This window comes from Nannobrachium achirus (assembly GCF_963921795.1).
Source record: "Nannobrachium achirus genome assembly, chromosome: 4".
In the NCBI taxonomy this organism is placed as follows: domain Eukaryota; kingdom Metazoa; phylum Chordata; class Actinopteri; order Myctophiformes; family Myctophidae; genus Nannobrachium; species Nannobrachium achirus.
In genome coordinates this window covers 58,264,914-58,283,071 of record NC_137813.1, presented here as the reverse complement: position 1 = coordinate 58,283,071, position 18,158 = coordinate 58,264,914, and the positions used below count along the sequence as shown (strand labels likewise).

General features: G+C 41.3%; 1 protein-coding gene and 1 pseudogene across 2 annotated transcripts in view; both read left to right on the top strand.

The window, feature by feature from the left end:
• Positions 1–18,158, top strand: part of LOC308284290 (histone H1-like) — a gene marked incomplete at both ends in the record, with an annotated part of 115,134 nt that overhangs the window by 12,373 nt on the left and 84,603 nt on the right. The gene's annotated exons all lie outside the window — the stretch shown is intronic.
• Positions 1,749–2,350, top strand: LOC308284167 (histone H3.2-like; annotated as a pseudogene). The gene has a single exon. The product of its transcript is annotated as a histone H3.2-like (transcript).

Here is an 18,158-nt window from a genome sequence, read left to right as displayed (position 1 = left end):
CTTCTCCTCATCACGTTGCTCATCATCCTCAGCTCCCTTCTCCTCCTCGACGCCAGAAGAGTCGGACCAGGGAGGCAGGATGTTTTTCACAGCGTTCTCCAGCTGTCTGACCGCCTCCTCCGTCTCCTCTGCAGCGGCTGCCTCTGGACAAGAGGGTGGCGGCGACTGCTGCTGCTGTCCCACCATCTGAACGATCGCCCCTCCGGAGCGCGCTGCGGCTGCTCTCATGTTGGCGGCTGAGAAAGAACTTCTCCCACGGCCTCTCCCTCTGCCTGGCACCATCTGCTGGTTCCCCTTCTTCGTCTCGGCTGTCGTCCCAGCTTCACCGCGCTCCCCTCTCGGAGTTGGTGTTGAAGCGCCGGGTTCCAGCTGAGTGCGACCTCTCCCAGTCACCAGCTTAGAGAGGGAACTCAGGATTGAGATTTGCCTGTAGTTGTCAGGGTCAGGCTCCTCCCTCCCCGTCCCCGCTGTCATCCCAGCTTCACTGCGCTCCTCAGTCGGAGTTGGTGTTGTAGCGCTGGGTTCCAGCTGCGGACGGCTCTGCTGCCCACTGTCAGCCGACTGTGGGGTGCTGTCATCATCTGGTGGCGGCACCATGTTATAGTAAGAGGGCGTCACCTGCTGTCTGCTGCTCCTTAGTAGCTCCACGACCTGTCTCTGCTGTTCCGCTGCTTGATCTTTGCGCTGTTCTTTAGCCTTGTTGCTGTAAGACTTAGGGCACTGGAAATATGAGTGCCCGAGCTCTCCACACAGGCTGCATACCGCGTTGTTCTGGCAGTCCTTCGCCTTGTGTCCCAGGCCCGAACACTTCCAGCACTTGACTTCCTTGCACTCCCGGACCTGATGCGCTGTACTGCCGCACACGAAGCACCTGGTCTCCTGGCCCGGGTAGAACACACGGCCGTTGTATGGGCCCAGAGAGATGGAACTGGGCAAGCACATCCGTTTACCGTTGGTGTCGAGCTTGATCTCCACCTTGTACTTTCGTACTCCATACCATATCCCGAAGGAATCCACCGGCTTGTACGGTTTCTCTAGCAGGTTGCAGTAGCGCTTCAAGTATAGCTCCACGTCGTGGTCTGAGACCCGTCCGGTCCAAAACTTAACCACCACGTTCACCACACTGATGCTAATAGAAGACTCTATGGACCAGTACTTCCATTTCTCCTCCTCGACCTCAGAAGCGTACTGCTCAAGAAAGCGACGCAGCGTCGTCTCTTGAAAAAAGCACAACTCGAACTCACGCCGGTTCGGCAAAGCGATAAAAGAGTAGATATCCTTTGCACTAACAAGCTTGCTCTTAAACAAAAGCTCTTTCCCCACAAACTCCCGGGTGGGGAGGTCTGCTTCGCCCGTATACTTTAACCGAGCCCAGTTATGAACGTAACGGGAGGCAAACGTAGACGACATAATTACTACATTGTTACACCGTCTACAACGTGTAGGTTATTTCTGGAGTATAAGCTCGAAGAAAATGTCCTCGCCCATCATTCCCCATCACCTCGCCCGCTCATTCTGAAGGTTTATTTCTAGAGTAAAGCTCGAAGAAAAATAACCTGTTTTGCCTCGGCCGCTCATTTTGTGGATTTTATTTCTAGAGTATAAGCTCGAAGAAATGTGATGGAGGAGAGGAATACGAGACCTTTTATACGTTTGACTCTGTAACACACTATTATGTGATTGGTGGGACAGACTCTGTGTGCGCCCCACCAATCATAAAAAGGAGTGTGTGCGCGGGCTGAGTGTGTATGAGCTCCCCACCAATCACTACTAGTGGCGTGATCGGCTCCTCCCAGTCTAAACTCTGGTTCCTCCCAAACAAGGAGGTTCCTGACCACAGACCAATCAGAGAAAGACGGCGTCTCAGAGTCGCTGAGATAAAAAGAAAGAGTTTGCGCTCGTTCTATCACAACTTCTTTGTTAACGTAGAAGAGAGGAAATGGCCAGAACCAAGCAGACCGCGCGCAAGTCCACCGGAGGCAAAGCCCCCAGGAAGCAGCTCGCCACCAAGGCAGCTCGCAAGAGCGCGCCGGCAACCGGTGGAGTGAAGAAGCCTCACCGTTACCGTCCCGGTACAGTGGCTCTGAGGGAGATCCGTCGCTACCAGAAATCCACCGAGCTGCTGATCCGCAAACTGCCCTTCCAGCGCCTGGTGAGGGAGATCGCACAGGACTTCAAGACCGACCTGCGCTTCCAGAGCTCCGCCGTCATGGCTCTGCAGGAGTCCGCCGAAGCTTATCTGGTCGGTCTGTTTGAAGACACCAACCTGTGCGCCATCCACGCCAAGAGGGTGACCATCATGCCCAAAGACATCCAGCTGGCCCGTCGTATCCGTGGAGAACGTGCTTAAACTTTGTTGATCACTGTCTGAACCCCAAAACGGCTCTTTTAAGAGCCACCCATCTATTTATTTAAAGAGCTTTTCCTCATTTGACTATTTCATTTGACTATTTCTGTACAAAAACTTGCGTAGCGGTTCCATGTTCTGTTTTGGTGTGGGGCCTCATACAACATCTTCACATGTAGGCTACGCCAACTATTATTAGCCCCGAATAAAATGTCCACTTCTGAGGACGTAAGGGAGGACAGGCAGACCTTTCTGCTTGGGCGTTAACCCTTCCCCCCCTCACCCAACGAGAAGCCGCTTTCTTATGCCAATAAAGCTCCATTGAATTGACTGTAGCCCACAGTCCCACACACACTGACAAAGCATTATTGCTAGTCAACTCTATTTCATTATTTGCTTATTTTATTTGTTCTTGTATCTTTTCAAGTGCCATCACTGATGCAATAATGTATATGCATATGGTGTTACAAGATACACCATTTGCTCTGGACCATAATATTAACGTATTATTAATACTAATAAAGAAACTTGGCATAGCTCATGCAGTCTTGTAAAATGCATACCTTTTACAGTGTAGTTATATCACTGGTGTTTCACATGACATAGATTAAAACAACAATGCTTTGCACCAACACAGGTAGTTTAGGTATTATGCAGCCATATAAGTTGCATATTTGTGATAGTATGCTTTTAATTTGCCTGTTAAAATATTGTATCATGAAAACAGCAAAAATGCAGATCTATAAGCTAAAACACGTAAGCTTGTAGATTGGCTATTTTAACTAATTTTAACTAATTTAGACAAATCTTACACGATCATTTGTGGAAAAGCTTTGAATATGTCCAATATAGGACCAACATGGTTTTGTGTTGGTGATTATAAAGATACATTCATACGAAGGATTAGGGGAATGAAATGACCACTTTCGGAGTTAAACCAACGCCTGGTTTTATGGTGTAGACTTTGAGTATCATTTTGCGGTTATAGCGCCATATACTGATTATTATTAGACTTTGTTGATTTAATGATGTATTATTATAATAGCCTAATGTTACTTATTTTAATAGTGTGAAAATTCTATTTCACTATAATACCACTAGAGGTCAAAGCCTGCTTATGGAAAACCTTGGCTTGCACATTAATGCATTCAAATCACACAGTAGTTTGTAAAGGAGAAAAGCTTTTAATCATATTAGTCTAGACCAGAGTTGAGATATTCTCTCCTAAATGATGTCCTCTACCTAATTGAGTTATTGGATAAAAACAACATTTAGGTAACTATAGATGACATGACTGGACTAAGGAAAGGGTCAAAATAAGCATGATGGCTTCTTCCTCTCCTTGCACTGTATGTTGTTTCCTTATTGTTCTATTTTATGCATTAACAATGTCTTAATACAACTAAACTAAACTATACAATTAGGGGGAAAGGGCACAGGGGCAGAGGCAATCAATATATGTCAAACGAATTAATTTAACACCAGTAACGGAGCTAAAAGAACTGAGTCTGTTCTGGCATTCCTTGCATGAGTGTTGCCAAAGTGCTTGAGTTCATGATTCAGTTTTTTCTCTGTGAAATATTGACACATATAGTATTTACTAAGCAGTGACAAACACTTGAGAAACATTTACATCTTCCCAGTAGGTTTTGTTAAGGAACCATTGGTGAAAGTCTTTGAGATTAAACTTTCAACAGTTGTTGCAATGCAAAGGTTTCTCTATTGCGTGTGTGTGTGTGTGTGTGTGTGTGTGTGTGTGTGTGTGTGTGTGTGTGTGTGTGTGTGTGCGCGTGTGCGTGTGCGCGTGCGTGCGTGCGCGTGTGTGTGTGTGTGTGTGTGTGTGCGTGTGTGTGTGTGTGTTCCCCCGCCAACCCCCAAGGTCTGTGCCCAAGCCCCTGCCAGACTCATCAGAGACAATAAAAGCTTCAGATCAAACCCAGTAACCACAACTGCAGTGAGGGTCTTTCCATTCACAGCTACAGGAGAGAATAGAATAGAACTGATCAGATTCAGAACACTGGAACCTATACTACTCTGTCAGCTGAATTGACTTTAGAACCAGGATTCACATGCAGTGAAAGTCAACTTCAGGGAACATTCTATAAAAAGGGTGCGTTAAAACCACCGTTTCACCGTCTGATTTTATCTGTCCTGTGTGTCATGACGTCTTTAAAGATCCTGTTGTCCTGTCGAGTAGTAGTAGAAAATTACGGAATGGCCGGTTTGTAAGGAAACGTCATCAACGCATAATCCACCCTGCAACCTGGCTCTGAAGAACCTGTGTGAAACTGTCTCACAGGAGAGACACCAGAGAGCTTCAAAATGCCAGAGAACATCATCCAGATCGGAGGATCTCTGCAGTCTGCACGCAGAGAAACTCAAACTCTTCTGTCTGGAATGTCAACAGATGGTGTGTCTTGTATGTCTTCATTCAGAAAAAACACACCAAGCAGAAATCACTGACATTGTTACAGACGAAACTGGACGTTTTCAATGTATTTAAAACAAACTGTGACCAAACGGCAGAATACATTCAGATCCAGACCCTGAACACAGAATGGCAGATGAAGGAACATTTTAAGAAGCTTCATAAGTTTTCTACACGAGGAAGAGGAGGGTCGGATCTGCACTAAGAGAGAAAGAGCAGCAGAAGAGTCAGACGATGAAGGAAAGGCTTGAGGATCTGGACAGGAAGATATCGACCCTTTCACACACGATCAGAGACGTAGAGGAGGATCTGAGAGCTGAACACATCTCATTCCTGCAGAACTACAGAGCCACAAAGGAAAGAGTCCAGCTCACACTGCAGGACCCACAGCTGGACTCAGAAGCAGTGATAGATATGGCCAAACACCTGGGCAACCTGACCTTCAGAGTGAGGGAAAAGATGAAGAACATTGTCTCCTACACCCCTGTCATTCTGGGCTACAGCGCTGCCAATCCAAGGCTCAAATCCTGTCTGAAGGTCTCAAAAGCAGCAGCTTCCTGACAACCCAGAAAGGTTTAACTCCCTCTGCGTTGTGCTGGGTTCTGAGCGGCCTGACAGGTTCAGGGTCCTTTCAGAGGAAGAGAAGTGGATGGGGGTTGAATACTGGGATATGGGTTCATAATAATGTATGAGTTTATTTGTACAGTGATTACTGTTATTATTATTTTAAACAAAGTAACAACATGCTTTGCAGAAATGTTAAAAACAGAAAACAATACTATCAACAACACATTAGGCAGGTGTATATAGAAAGCATTCAACTCAGGGTCAACCACCGATCTCTCATTTAGGCAGAATAGAGGACCATAGTCCAGCTGGACTGGATGGAATAGAATAGAGGGAAGCTGACATTCTCCGATCCTGATACTAACACAAACATAAAACACACTTTCGCTGCCACACTCTTTTACCCTGGTCACAACCTCCCTCTAAAGATGTTACCAGGGAAGGTCATGTGACTCAGAAGCAATGATTAGACTATGGAAACAATGATGTGAAGTGATGTTTCTGTGACGAGGTTGTGGATTTTTCATGATCCATGATGACTGCATTTGTGTGATGCCTAGAAGAAGATTAGCATATACAGTATGTTGTATGGACTCAGGGCTATTGTTCTAAAGAGTCTTAATTGGTTGTCTACTTCTTCTAATCTCTAAACAGCTTTTTCATAAACAAATACTAGTAGCCTAACCTTCGATGATCCTGTCACGGTACAACATATTTAGCCAATGGATTAATTTGTGGTCTGATTTCTCTGTAAAGAAAACTGTATGTGATGGAATTATGCTTAATTCAAATAAAAATCTGTCCAAAGTGTGTGTATAGCCTATATGTATTTTTCTTCTTCAATCTGTGCCATATGTTATGACTTCAGGCAGAATCAAACAACGGACAAAATAGCATGGGTAAATAAAAACATTATTCCGCAAATTATTCCACAAATTAATTATTCAAAACTTGTGATCCGTTTCCATTAAATAGTTCTAAAGTAAGATCATGTCCAACTAGTTCATAGGGTGTTTTATTGAGAAGGCCTCATTTCTTAAGCAAGTTGAATTAATTGGTACAAAGTCTTTCGGTTACACCAATTGACATGTTTGTCATCATTCCTCCAAATATTACATCAATATTGAATAAAACCTTGACCTTTTCATTATAGGTCCTCAAAAAGAATACATTTTGCAAGTAACCGTTATCTTTATTTTCTAATGTCCCTTAAATTTAACTAGATCATATCTATGGACACAACATGAAAATAGATCTATATTTTCCCATTTATTCAAAGCATTTCCATGTTTATACTTATGTATCTTCATAAAATGTTATGAAAAACACCAATTGTGTTGGGGTCGGGGAATAATAGAATAATAGAATGTGCATGTGCATTTTTCATTGCAATGCTGAACACCTAAAAGCAAATAGGCTAAATTCTACTCTATACACGTGTGGAAAATATATGGAGACAGCAATTGTTTTGAAGTTTAATTTTTTTTCTACAAAAAATGTTTCGTTGCATTTGCTATTCCCCTTTTAGTGTTGAAAATCATCAACATCTCCATAACAGACATGTTTCAGACAGTAAATTAAGGCATTTGACAACACATATATGCTACGAACATTCATAACAGCTCTTTAGACTCAAATGGCACATAAGACATTAATGTAGTTAACAGTTGAACTTAAAGTGGGTACATGTATGTATTTATTTATTTACTTTGCTAAATGCTGAATAACTCTACATTCCGAGAGTCTTATTTTTCTCCCCCTCCCCAGTAACAATGGTCTCCCATCCCCATCACCCCAGCACTTTAGAAAACACTGCCCACGGCACTCTAAACACCTCAAGGCACACTTCAATTTATATACATGAAAAATAGCATTTATTTTTTAATTTTTGTATATGTATTTATTGAAAGAATAATGCTAAGTGGTTCTCTCTACTGATTGGATACAATTGGTATCCAGACCTAAACATTTATATTCTGTTTACTAAAGAGCTGGGGAGACAGGGAGATCTCTGTTATTTAGAATATCAGAATATAGACTTTCTCCCCACCCGCCTTTTCTACAAAAACACATCACCTAAACCCATTTTAACTGTAAGATATGCTACATGTTTTTCGAGCAAGGACAGGCAACATTCTTAGAGATTTAATCTGATGATGAAATGTACATCAGTCATAATGGCTATGACTCCTGAAGGATCTGCACTGATGCTCTTCAATAAGCTGAGTTACCAGATCTTTCCACCAGAGGGTGATGCTGTTCCACCACACATGCACAGCACACCTCTAGGATTGTTTCATCAGATCAGGGCAGTCTTCTTCTCCATCATCTCTTGAGTGATTTAACAGTTTCCTCCAACGTCCTCTGTCACTTCGCTTTAATATAATACATAGTGTTCATTTATCGTTGTTTTATAACTCAAGAGATTGTAATCTCTGCAGTATTAAACTAGAACTGCACTCTGTCGAGTTGCCAACTTGCGCCTTGCACATGTAGGCCATGTACTTGTGCGCCAGCAGAGCGCGCCATGAGATGCGCTCACCACTGTCATCACCAGGAATGCTGGTCCCTCAATGGCTGTTAATGATGACTTTGCCAGAAATGCTGGACCCTGATGGGTCCAGCTATGGACTATGGGCTTAAACACGGACAGACACCAACATACATGCATACGTACATACGCAGTCGAACGCAGCACTTGCGCGCTCCGCTGGCGCAAGTCATCACCGCATAGTATTTCTACCGTGGCACCTATGATGCCACGACGAGGTCCGACATCAGCTCCTCTTTCCACGGCGACTCCTCCTCCTCCTCCGCCACCTCCCTCTTTCCCGTTCGTCTGGAGGAGAGGAAGAGGAGGTGGTAGTGGTAGCACCACCCTTCTTCTCCCTGGTGCTCCTCTGCAGGGACATGCAGGGACAGCCCGGGAAAAAGAGTTGGAGAGGCCCTCATTGCGCGCTATAGAGAGAGAGATCTCTCTATAGCGCTGCTGCTACTATTTATTTATTTATTCATCATTCCATAATACAGTATAAACTAGTAAGACACCTCAGGGCGACACGCGCCAATTCGTGGCCATCTGGCCCGGACCAGAGATCCCTGGTATCCATATATGGAGATCCATGTATGGTATATGGAGATATGCCCAAACATGCTTACTCAGTTATTTGTTATGTGAAAGTCCTATGATGTCTATGTGACATCTGGCATCATACCCTTTCGTGCCCATACATGGAGATCCCTGTCTGTAGAACCAGCCACACATATATGGGCGGTCTTGGACATCTGTCTTGGCCATTTTTGGTTTCTGTTAGTGTGGTATGTGGCCGATGTGGCCTCCATATATGGGCATTCCCATATGAAGTACTGTTAGATATTGATGACATCAGGGAACTCCATATATGGGCATAAAAGGGATTCTGTTAGTTTGACATCACAGTGACGCCAGAGTGTGATGTCAGAGCGGCAAACCCATTCTGTTAAGAGCGGTTCATGGACATGCACTCCGATTTTATTTCCAAGTTACAATGACAAGCAATTACAAGCTTGTAGATCGGCTAGTTTAAATCATTTAAAATTATAAATACAATGCTGGCTTTCAAGCAATTTCAAGGGGCACACATGACCCTTCTCAGGGGCACACCAAAGGTCCCCAGGCACAGTGGTTGAGAAACACTGCCTTACAGTGGTTCTCACAAGGACCAATGGCCCTGTTGTAGAATTCTTCAAACATCATACTTATATAAATAATAACATAATAAATTGAATTCTTAGAGGGTGGAGTATAATGAATACAACATTTATTAACAATATATTCAAGAGCTCTGAGACAACACACGTGCAGAGTGTTGCCTCCCGTTTCTCAGGCATGGTCCCATTATATACACTGACAGGAATACAGGAATAGCAGGGGTAAATCAGAGACATCCATATAAGGCTTCAGTCAGGAACAGTTAGATGACAGGACACGACATTCTGGTGGCAGGTGAGGGAGTGACTCATTCCACAGTTCGACTAAAGCCTAGGATATAAACCCTGACATGACACTATGCCAATGACATGACCTCTGGTTACTTTAGAAACAAATGAATAGTTACATTTATCTAGATATCTATCACATTCCTTTCTCTGATCATATATGGTCATATAATGGTCATTAACAGTAAATGTAATGATTTGTTTTCCATCTCCAGGAGGATATTTATTAAACACATTTTAATGTGGTAGGGGCGAAAAAACCAATGATGCATATCTTGGGAAAATTCCATCCTACGACCCTCAGGTTTGAGCGATCACTTCGTAAAGCCAGCATTTTGTTTGTGTATGTGTTTCTTTTGCACTCTCCTCCACATGAACTCGACATGAATGAGTCCCTTCTCTTCTTGGTTCTTCTCTTCTTTCCTTATTTGGGCAATGTCGACACAGGGCGACGTCCTTCCTAGCAGCCGGATTGACCACCGTGGCCTTCAGCGTCCTTCATGGTTATGTCATGGCAATCGGCAATCGGGTTGGGATGCAGGCCGGCAATTCCATGACATCTTTTGGTTCCATACATCTCCTTTTTTTTTTTTATGGCTCCGTCTCATTTCATTTGTATGGCTTAGTTTTTTAATTTTACAAACTGGAAATAGAAAGCTCAGCACCAAGGGTTATGACATCCTATACTAGAATAATTATTATAATCTATACGCTATGAATATTCTGTATTTTCCAACATGGCAATGGGAAGCATTTATCACTTAAACCATATTCAATTTGTAGTACAACATGGTCATAAATAGTTCAATAATGAATGATATCTTATATTTTTACATACCTTAATTTGTGGAAGTATTTTCTTACCATAGTGTTTAGACACATTTGACATATTATTCCTTCCATTTGTAGAAGTGTTCCTTTACCATATTGACAATGTTTTTTAGAAACATCTGACATCTCCTGTAATTACATTCCATCTATCCGACAACATTTCATAGCATAGACAACATTGTTACTGGTTTAGTTTAGTTAGTTTATGTTAACAACGCATACAGTATGTTGGGAAGAAAAGAATAAATCTGTTAGAACATTCACGACTTAACATGTGTCTTAAGACCCCCAGAGTATTTCAGCACCTATAAATTGGAAAATCCTTTCATGGGAGGACCCAATTTTGCATTAAAACACTTGACACCTTTCTCCGTGCCTAAGTGATTCGTGGGAGAAAACAATCTTTCATTAGACAATCCCATGACATATAGGAGAAGACACGTTTCTCCTTACCTAGAACTGAAAATCATATCATGATTTGTGGGAAAAGACAATCTTTCATTAGACCAATCCCATGACATACAATTTATTTAATTTCCGTCCAAAATGGGACTCAGGATCCCTATAGAGAGAAATCAAAAATATAGTTAGCGTGACTTTTCTTTCACCTTACATACTCCGTATAATGCATTCAACATTATTATCCAACAAACCAGTGATTCTCAAAAAACACTGTCCCATTCATTCTACCCGGGTATCACTCAATCATATTAGACTTACACTCTTTGAATTCCCTTCAGTGGCCACAGTCACTCCTTGCATTTCAATTCAGTGAATTTCTATACAAATTCTTCTTCTTTTATAATCCATATTCTCCTTCTTCTTCTACGAATTCTTTATATCCTATCTTCTTATAATTCTCTCATCACCTCCCCCCTTATTTTTGAGAAGCACTGGTAGAGCAGGCAATGATCAGCTGACTGCCACGTCACCTGTTATTGAATGCAACCGCATTGACCCACTCGAAGCACTGGTAATATAAACCCAGTTCCCAGACTTCAACATGAAGCTCACACTCTCCAAACCGAAGCATTTCGGCACCAAATAAAATGCATTCTTTAAATATACTCCTAAACCCAGGTTCAACCCGAGTATGACCTACAGTACAAGCCCACAAAGGTTGCCCTTGCGACGCGCAGCGCAACACAGAATAACTACCAGGAGCATTTCTCTATACAGACAACTCTCAAAACAGCCCACTGGTTAAGCCTGTACTTAATTTAACAACTTAAATAGTAACCCTCCTTATGCACCGAAACATGTATTATTTTCCTAGGATCATATATTATATTCCTAGGCTCAGGACCCATTCCTTGGGTTACGTAGGAAATTAATACAATTCTATATTGTCTATTAGTAGGTCAATTCTATTGTCTATTAGTAGGTCAATACACTTAACATATAGATCAATCCGCTCTGGTAATGTACTGAACTACTCTAACAAGTTTCCACATTACTCCTATAGATAATCTATGAGAAATAACAGTACTATAGGCCAAACCGTATAGCGGATTTAGTACCTCCAAACTCAACCTCATGTACGATCTACTTCCAATCTTTGAATGCTATACAACAGATATTTATTCCAACCTTGTCAATTAATGTCCCTTGAAGACAACTATTATTCAACTACCCCCCTTTTTCCTTGTGGGCGTGAGCCTATCACAATCTGGGACAGCTGAAACGACTCCTCCAAGCTTTTTTTTTTTCCCCCAATGTTTCATGTCGGACTTTTCCAACCCACCTCAGACCTTAAGGGTAAGTGGCCACACCAGCTGTGATTGGACCTAAAAATAAAAATACAATTTGTGCTGTCCTCCTGTATGTCCTATTGCAGAGCTAGACAATAGTGTGTGCCATACATTACTTATACACCAGTACACCACCTCTAGACTTTATTTGAGTTATCATTACCACCAGTATTGGAGACCACTAGTGTTGTATGTTCATACATTCAAAATAAGAGTTATATTCTAATTATTTATTATTTATGTCTAAGACATTAGACCCCTTTATTCATATAAAAATGCATTATTCCTACTTTAATCTCAATAGATTTAAGATGACTACTCTATTTAGCCGGAAGAGAACAACATTTGTTATTGGCCTACGACAGGGATTCATTTAAATACTATCTTAAAATAGTTATCATTATTCTAATTACAGTCTTATCAAGATGCCACTGTTGTGTTCTTAAATCCCCTGCCACTGCACTATTTTACATGATCTGGGTCCAATATTAATGACAATGCGACACTTATTCTATGTAAGTGTAAAAATTAGGCTTTTATGGTTAGACAAATCCAACTTATTCCTTTGTGACCCCCCCTCTTTAAGCTCAAAGGACTATTCTATGGCTACTGTAGTAGGGGTGTAACGATATAGTAACTGTATCGAAATATCGTTTTTAACTTAAAAAATCGAAGTAGATCGAAATGAAAACAGCTAATATCGAATCGTATCGTTTTATTTTGTATCGTATCGAATCGGCAGGGTAAAGAATCGATTGTATCGATACTACCTACTTGTCCATTGTATTTGGCATTTTTAAGAAGAACAAATTAAAAGGAGGGGTTTAATTTATTTTCCTTTCCATATAGCTACACTGGTCCATCGATAAATGTGTGTAATCTCTGGGTTCATGTCAAGATGCAGGTCTGTCAATATACAATGTCCACGTATTTGGCAGATAATCACTGTGTTTACTTATTTATATCCATAATAATACATGTTTCCCTTAAAAACCTGCACTATCCACACCTTTCACACAGATACCCCTATACTGTAGGGCTAAAGAACATTTTATGGGTGAAATAATTTCCAGTGAGACAATTCTCTTCACAGACTGTCCTATGCCTGGCAAGGTTAAGAACCATCCCAGTATACATAGTTATGGGCATATTAACTAAGCATACTACTACTGTAAAGTATTTTAAATAGGGTTTAAATTTCACAGAATACTTCATTCCCATTCACCCTCTTTTAGTTAGGCCTATATTTCAAATCCAAAATATCATGGTTTCAAACACTCTACAAAACTCTACATGTTCTTTAAACAATTTTGATTGAGTTATAAGTAAATGGTTTATCTATATTCTGGTTTGTATCACCCTGGCATAGGACTATATTTATCTAGATAGTAAAGTTGCATTTTTTATCATATGGAAGCCACTTATTCCTAGAGAAACAGCCTTTCTACTCACAGTCAGCTCACTACGGATCCATCAATGTCCCACCGCCACACCGCGCTCCACCCGGAGAGGAAATGCACCCACTCAAGAAAAAAAAAAAATAGTCAACGGAAAGACAAAATCATTAGTTCATCAAGAGAGTCCATTCTTCCCATGTGACTCCAGGAATGTTCGTCATCAGAGTCTCTGTCCTTGTTGCCAGTTGCCACCTGGCGACCTTCGTGTGCCCTGGTGACCTCTGTGTGCCCTTCACAGTAGGTCATGCCAATCTCAAAATGTCTCTGGAATTAGATTCCTTCTTAGTCATTGTGTTTCCCCATGTCAACACATGTCGTTCTGGAAGGGTGAATGTACGTGCAGTTTTCCTCCCAGTAATAGCATTTTGCGACAAGTGAGACACTACATAGACACGCAGTGAGCAGCTGAATGGATTCCCCATTTTGTTCACCACTACCATGTAGTGAATCCGTTTGTCTATGTTTTGAAAAGTTGGCCTTACCCAATATGATCAAACAACACAACCATACACTATCTTTACACTAATGCTACGATTATCTTCATATCCTGGTATGTAATTATAATTTCAATGATGATGCATAAGTAGTAAATGTCATGCGATCTTATTTTACAGTTACACAGAATCTTCCTTCAAGCAATTCTGTAAATACTATGGACCGAACAGCTGCTGTGAGAGAATTATTTCTATTACGTCCTGACTCCGGAATACATGCACTGTCCGTATACCGTTTTATACTAACCTTCTTATAGTCAGTTTTCTAGATCTGACTACTAACCTGTCCTCCATTAATAACAGGTACAAAAGTAGATGATATTATAATATTATGTCTATTTTGCACATGGGAAAACCCAAATATATATTGGATAATTTCACTACCGATCTAACAATATTAACTACATACATTCGCCACTATTTTTTAGTGCCCGTTCGTCAGCTCACTTTTCTAGATACATTTATATGTTACATCTCCACTTAAAAGCTAGTCATATAAACGATCAGTTAGCTTATTTTTTCTCAAAGAAATTGTCATGTCCCTGCTTAGACCCAGAAATAAACTAGAAGCAGTGCTCCTTTGAACACTGGTCTTCACACGAGCCGAAGTAGATGTGTGAAAATATACTGGCCGATTGGCAACTCTTTTAACTATTCTATATTTTAAAACAGATTTCACTGAAACAGATAAACATTTTTTTTTAATAAAATGAATAAAAGTTTTAGCCAACCATATATACTTTGCACTCCTGTTATTTTCCACCCTTAGTCCTTGCCTGATCTACAAAGATAACAGCCTGACAACAAGCTGACTACAGCCTATTTTAAATTAATGTTCATTAGTTTATATGGTCACTTTTATCTTGACAACATAACAGCTAAACTGTAGGTTAAAGCATTCATTTTTGGACAATCTTTCCTTCAGTCCACTGGCTGACATACTCCTCTTTCCAGATGAGCGTACAAAGGCAAAATAGGCCCAAATATCGAAACAGCCATTCCACCCAGACTGACACCCATTTGGGATGGACTACAGAAACGTCACCCTCACAACAGGGGTCGTTTCCCACAGCCCCTCACGTTCTCAAAGTATGGCACCTGTTCCTTCATGTCCATCTATTCTACACTGTCCCCAAGATAAAAAATTGCATAATGACAATTCACAGCCCAAGCTGTCTTTTCAATGAACTATTAAACTTCTTGAGACTCTCACCCACAAATACAATACTTAATTCCTGCCACAAAGAATAGACTGCTATACCAACCTTAATTCAACCCTGGTAAAGTCATCTAAGTTAAGCTTTAGAGGTCAACCCAGAATGGTCTGGTCAACACATTCTACATGTAAATACATCCATTAACCTTCAAACATCACTGTTTACCAAACAATGAGATACTCTGTCACAACTATAGCCTAGTTTCCAATCACTGCAACTACAGTATACATTCACAGTACAGTATACAGCCTCAATAGTCAAACTGACTTCTATGTCCTACTTAAATATTAAGACAAAATTAAGCCTTCATTAACCATTATAAATTACAATCAATATATTTTCCAACATGCCTTGGAAACAGCTGATCTTACTATTAACGAGAGTAGCGGTCTGTTATGCTACAACCTTATAATATCCTACTCTCATTAGGTCTGTCCTGACGCCCAATGTGTCCCTGGGTTTTAGAGTTTAACTAAATACCGTCTATTTAATTGTGCAGAGGTTCCCCTTGCTATAAGAAATGATTAGACTAGCATTGGCGCACGAGAACAATTGTCTACTTAATGTAGACCTATACGTTTCTCCGTATGGCCGGTGCGCTTCTATAATAGCAAGCAAAGGAACCATGCATTATCTGCTCTGACACTGCATCTCCGCATGGCTGTGAGCGCATTTAAAAATAGCAGACATACAAGCCCACAGCGCCGTGCATTTCAACGTGCTGTCAGCTTGTAGTTTGACCAGGTCCGTGAAGTGAACAGAAAGAACATTTCCGGTCTGGGAGCCGGCAGAAATAAGCCAGGCTCCAAGAGCTTCAAACCCAACGTGCAGTACATAAGGTATTATTATAGCCGGCTTTAGGGGTACCCTTATTCTGAAGAGACCAGCGCCGGAAGCTTCATTCTGCTAACGCTATTTCTGCTCACTTCACATAGGCGCTCTGTCAACCCCCACCACGCGTAACTGTTGTACGGCGAAAATAGAACGCAACCGAAGCAGGCAGCTGCCGTGTCAGACAGACTCACAAGAGTTTGACAGGTCTAGACTCATTATAATAGGGGTTTTGTTGTAGCTCTAACACTTTAGACAAATAATAATGTGTAATTTGAAGTCTATAGGCTTAAATTATAGCCTAAAATTTTCCCAGCCGACCATGGCGGTCGGATTTTTTATTACCAGTCAAACTGAAACTCCGGCATTCCCTCCCAATAGTTTCTTCATTTCAGATATTTTGATCGCTCGACCACGACTGACTATTTATATAAGGTAACAGACTCTCCCGTTGCCTGGTATTTTTTACAATAGCATCAGTTATTTGATATAGGCCAAAAATGTATTTCCTTACATTTTACACACTCACATTCACACCCCCATGCAGCAGCTCGAGTCTTACGCTTTTCACAACATTTTTAATTGTGGCAGAACCTATATACAGTCTACCCAATGTCCTAATGACATAAGACCTTTTTTATTCTCCTAGGCCATTTTTACCCCAGACAGAGAAAAGAAAAGATAATAGCCTACCGATTCCTATTTTGGTTCTGGTTTCAACTACCCACTTCTAGTTGATTATCATAAATGCATAATTAATATCATTACCATGTAATATATTAAATTCATACTATATCATCCCCCCTTTTGTGAGCAACTTTCACAGGAGATGGATGCCCATAAAGGCACCTCAAATTAGGCACATCCAGAAAGATGCTCACAACACATTGAATTTAAAACATTAGTTGTACAGTATCCCCTGTACTTGTATGAAATAGTTATTTAACAACCAAGTCCGGCTTTCATAGTTAAATATATCACGTCTGGTTACGACTATTTCATAATTACATATTTCACGCCTGGTTACGTGTTATTTACGTTCTTTAACGTCTCGTCTCTCACGAAGATTTACTCGCCCACGCGCGGCGTCCTAGAGAATATTTCGTCATGCAATATCCTAAACCGAGATGATTATTTCCGAAAGGCGATTCCCCAATCGATAATCAACCCTAACCCTGGTTCCCTACAGGTACTGTACTTAAACAGAAACAACCCACGATCACGTGGAGCTATGTATTAAATAGCTTTCACCCCGAATTCCACGGGCAGACACCTTCTATCCATGCAAGGCATCTCAATATTAAATTTTGTGCATGAAGTACGACAGCCGCATCTTAATGTTGTGGCCTGTCCTGGGTACATGCAATTACAATGACCACGTCTGGCCTCCCAAATAATATTGTATACACGATACTCTCACCCCGTTAAGTTCGACCGGCGATTCCCTGTCCGTCAGCCGCCCTGAATCAATAGCCAGTTCTGTACAGAAAAAGAGAAAAGCTGACAGACAGATTATGCCAGGCGGCAAGGACCTCCACTGTTGTAGAATTCTTCAAACATCATACTTATATAAATAATAACATAATAAATTGAATTCTTAGAGGGTGGAGTATAATGAATACAACATTTATTAACAATATATTCAAGAGCTCTGAGACAACACACGTGCAGAGTGTTGCCTCCCGTTTCTCAGGCATGGTCCCATTATATACACTGACAGGAATACAGGAATAGCAGGGGTAAATCAGAGACATCCATATAAGGCTTCAGTCAGGAACAGTTAGATGACAGGACACGACATTCTGGTGGCAGGTGAGGGAGTGACTCATTCCACAGTTCGACTAAAGCCTAGGATATAAACCCTGACATGACACTATGCCAATGACATGACCTCTGGTTACTTTAGAAACAAATGAATAGTTACATTTATCTAGATATCTATCACAGCCCCCAAATTGAGCTGCATTTGGCTGAGGACCCTTTGTGCGAAGGACCCCCAGAAGAGATGTTAATGCATATGACAAATGGTTAATGCATATGAGAAATCACATGTGAAAATGAAGAGTGACAAACCCCAAACTTAAAAAACTAAACGGTACTAAATGATTAATCATTGTTCTCATTTCCTACCATCGCCTAATAATCATCATCATGATGTTCCACAGTTATACTGACCTTCCGTGGTAACATCGTCAGAGGGAGAGTTTCAAATGTGTGGATGTATGGAACAAGCTTGTTGGTGAACGTGTGTGTGAAG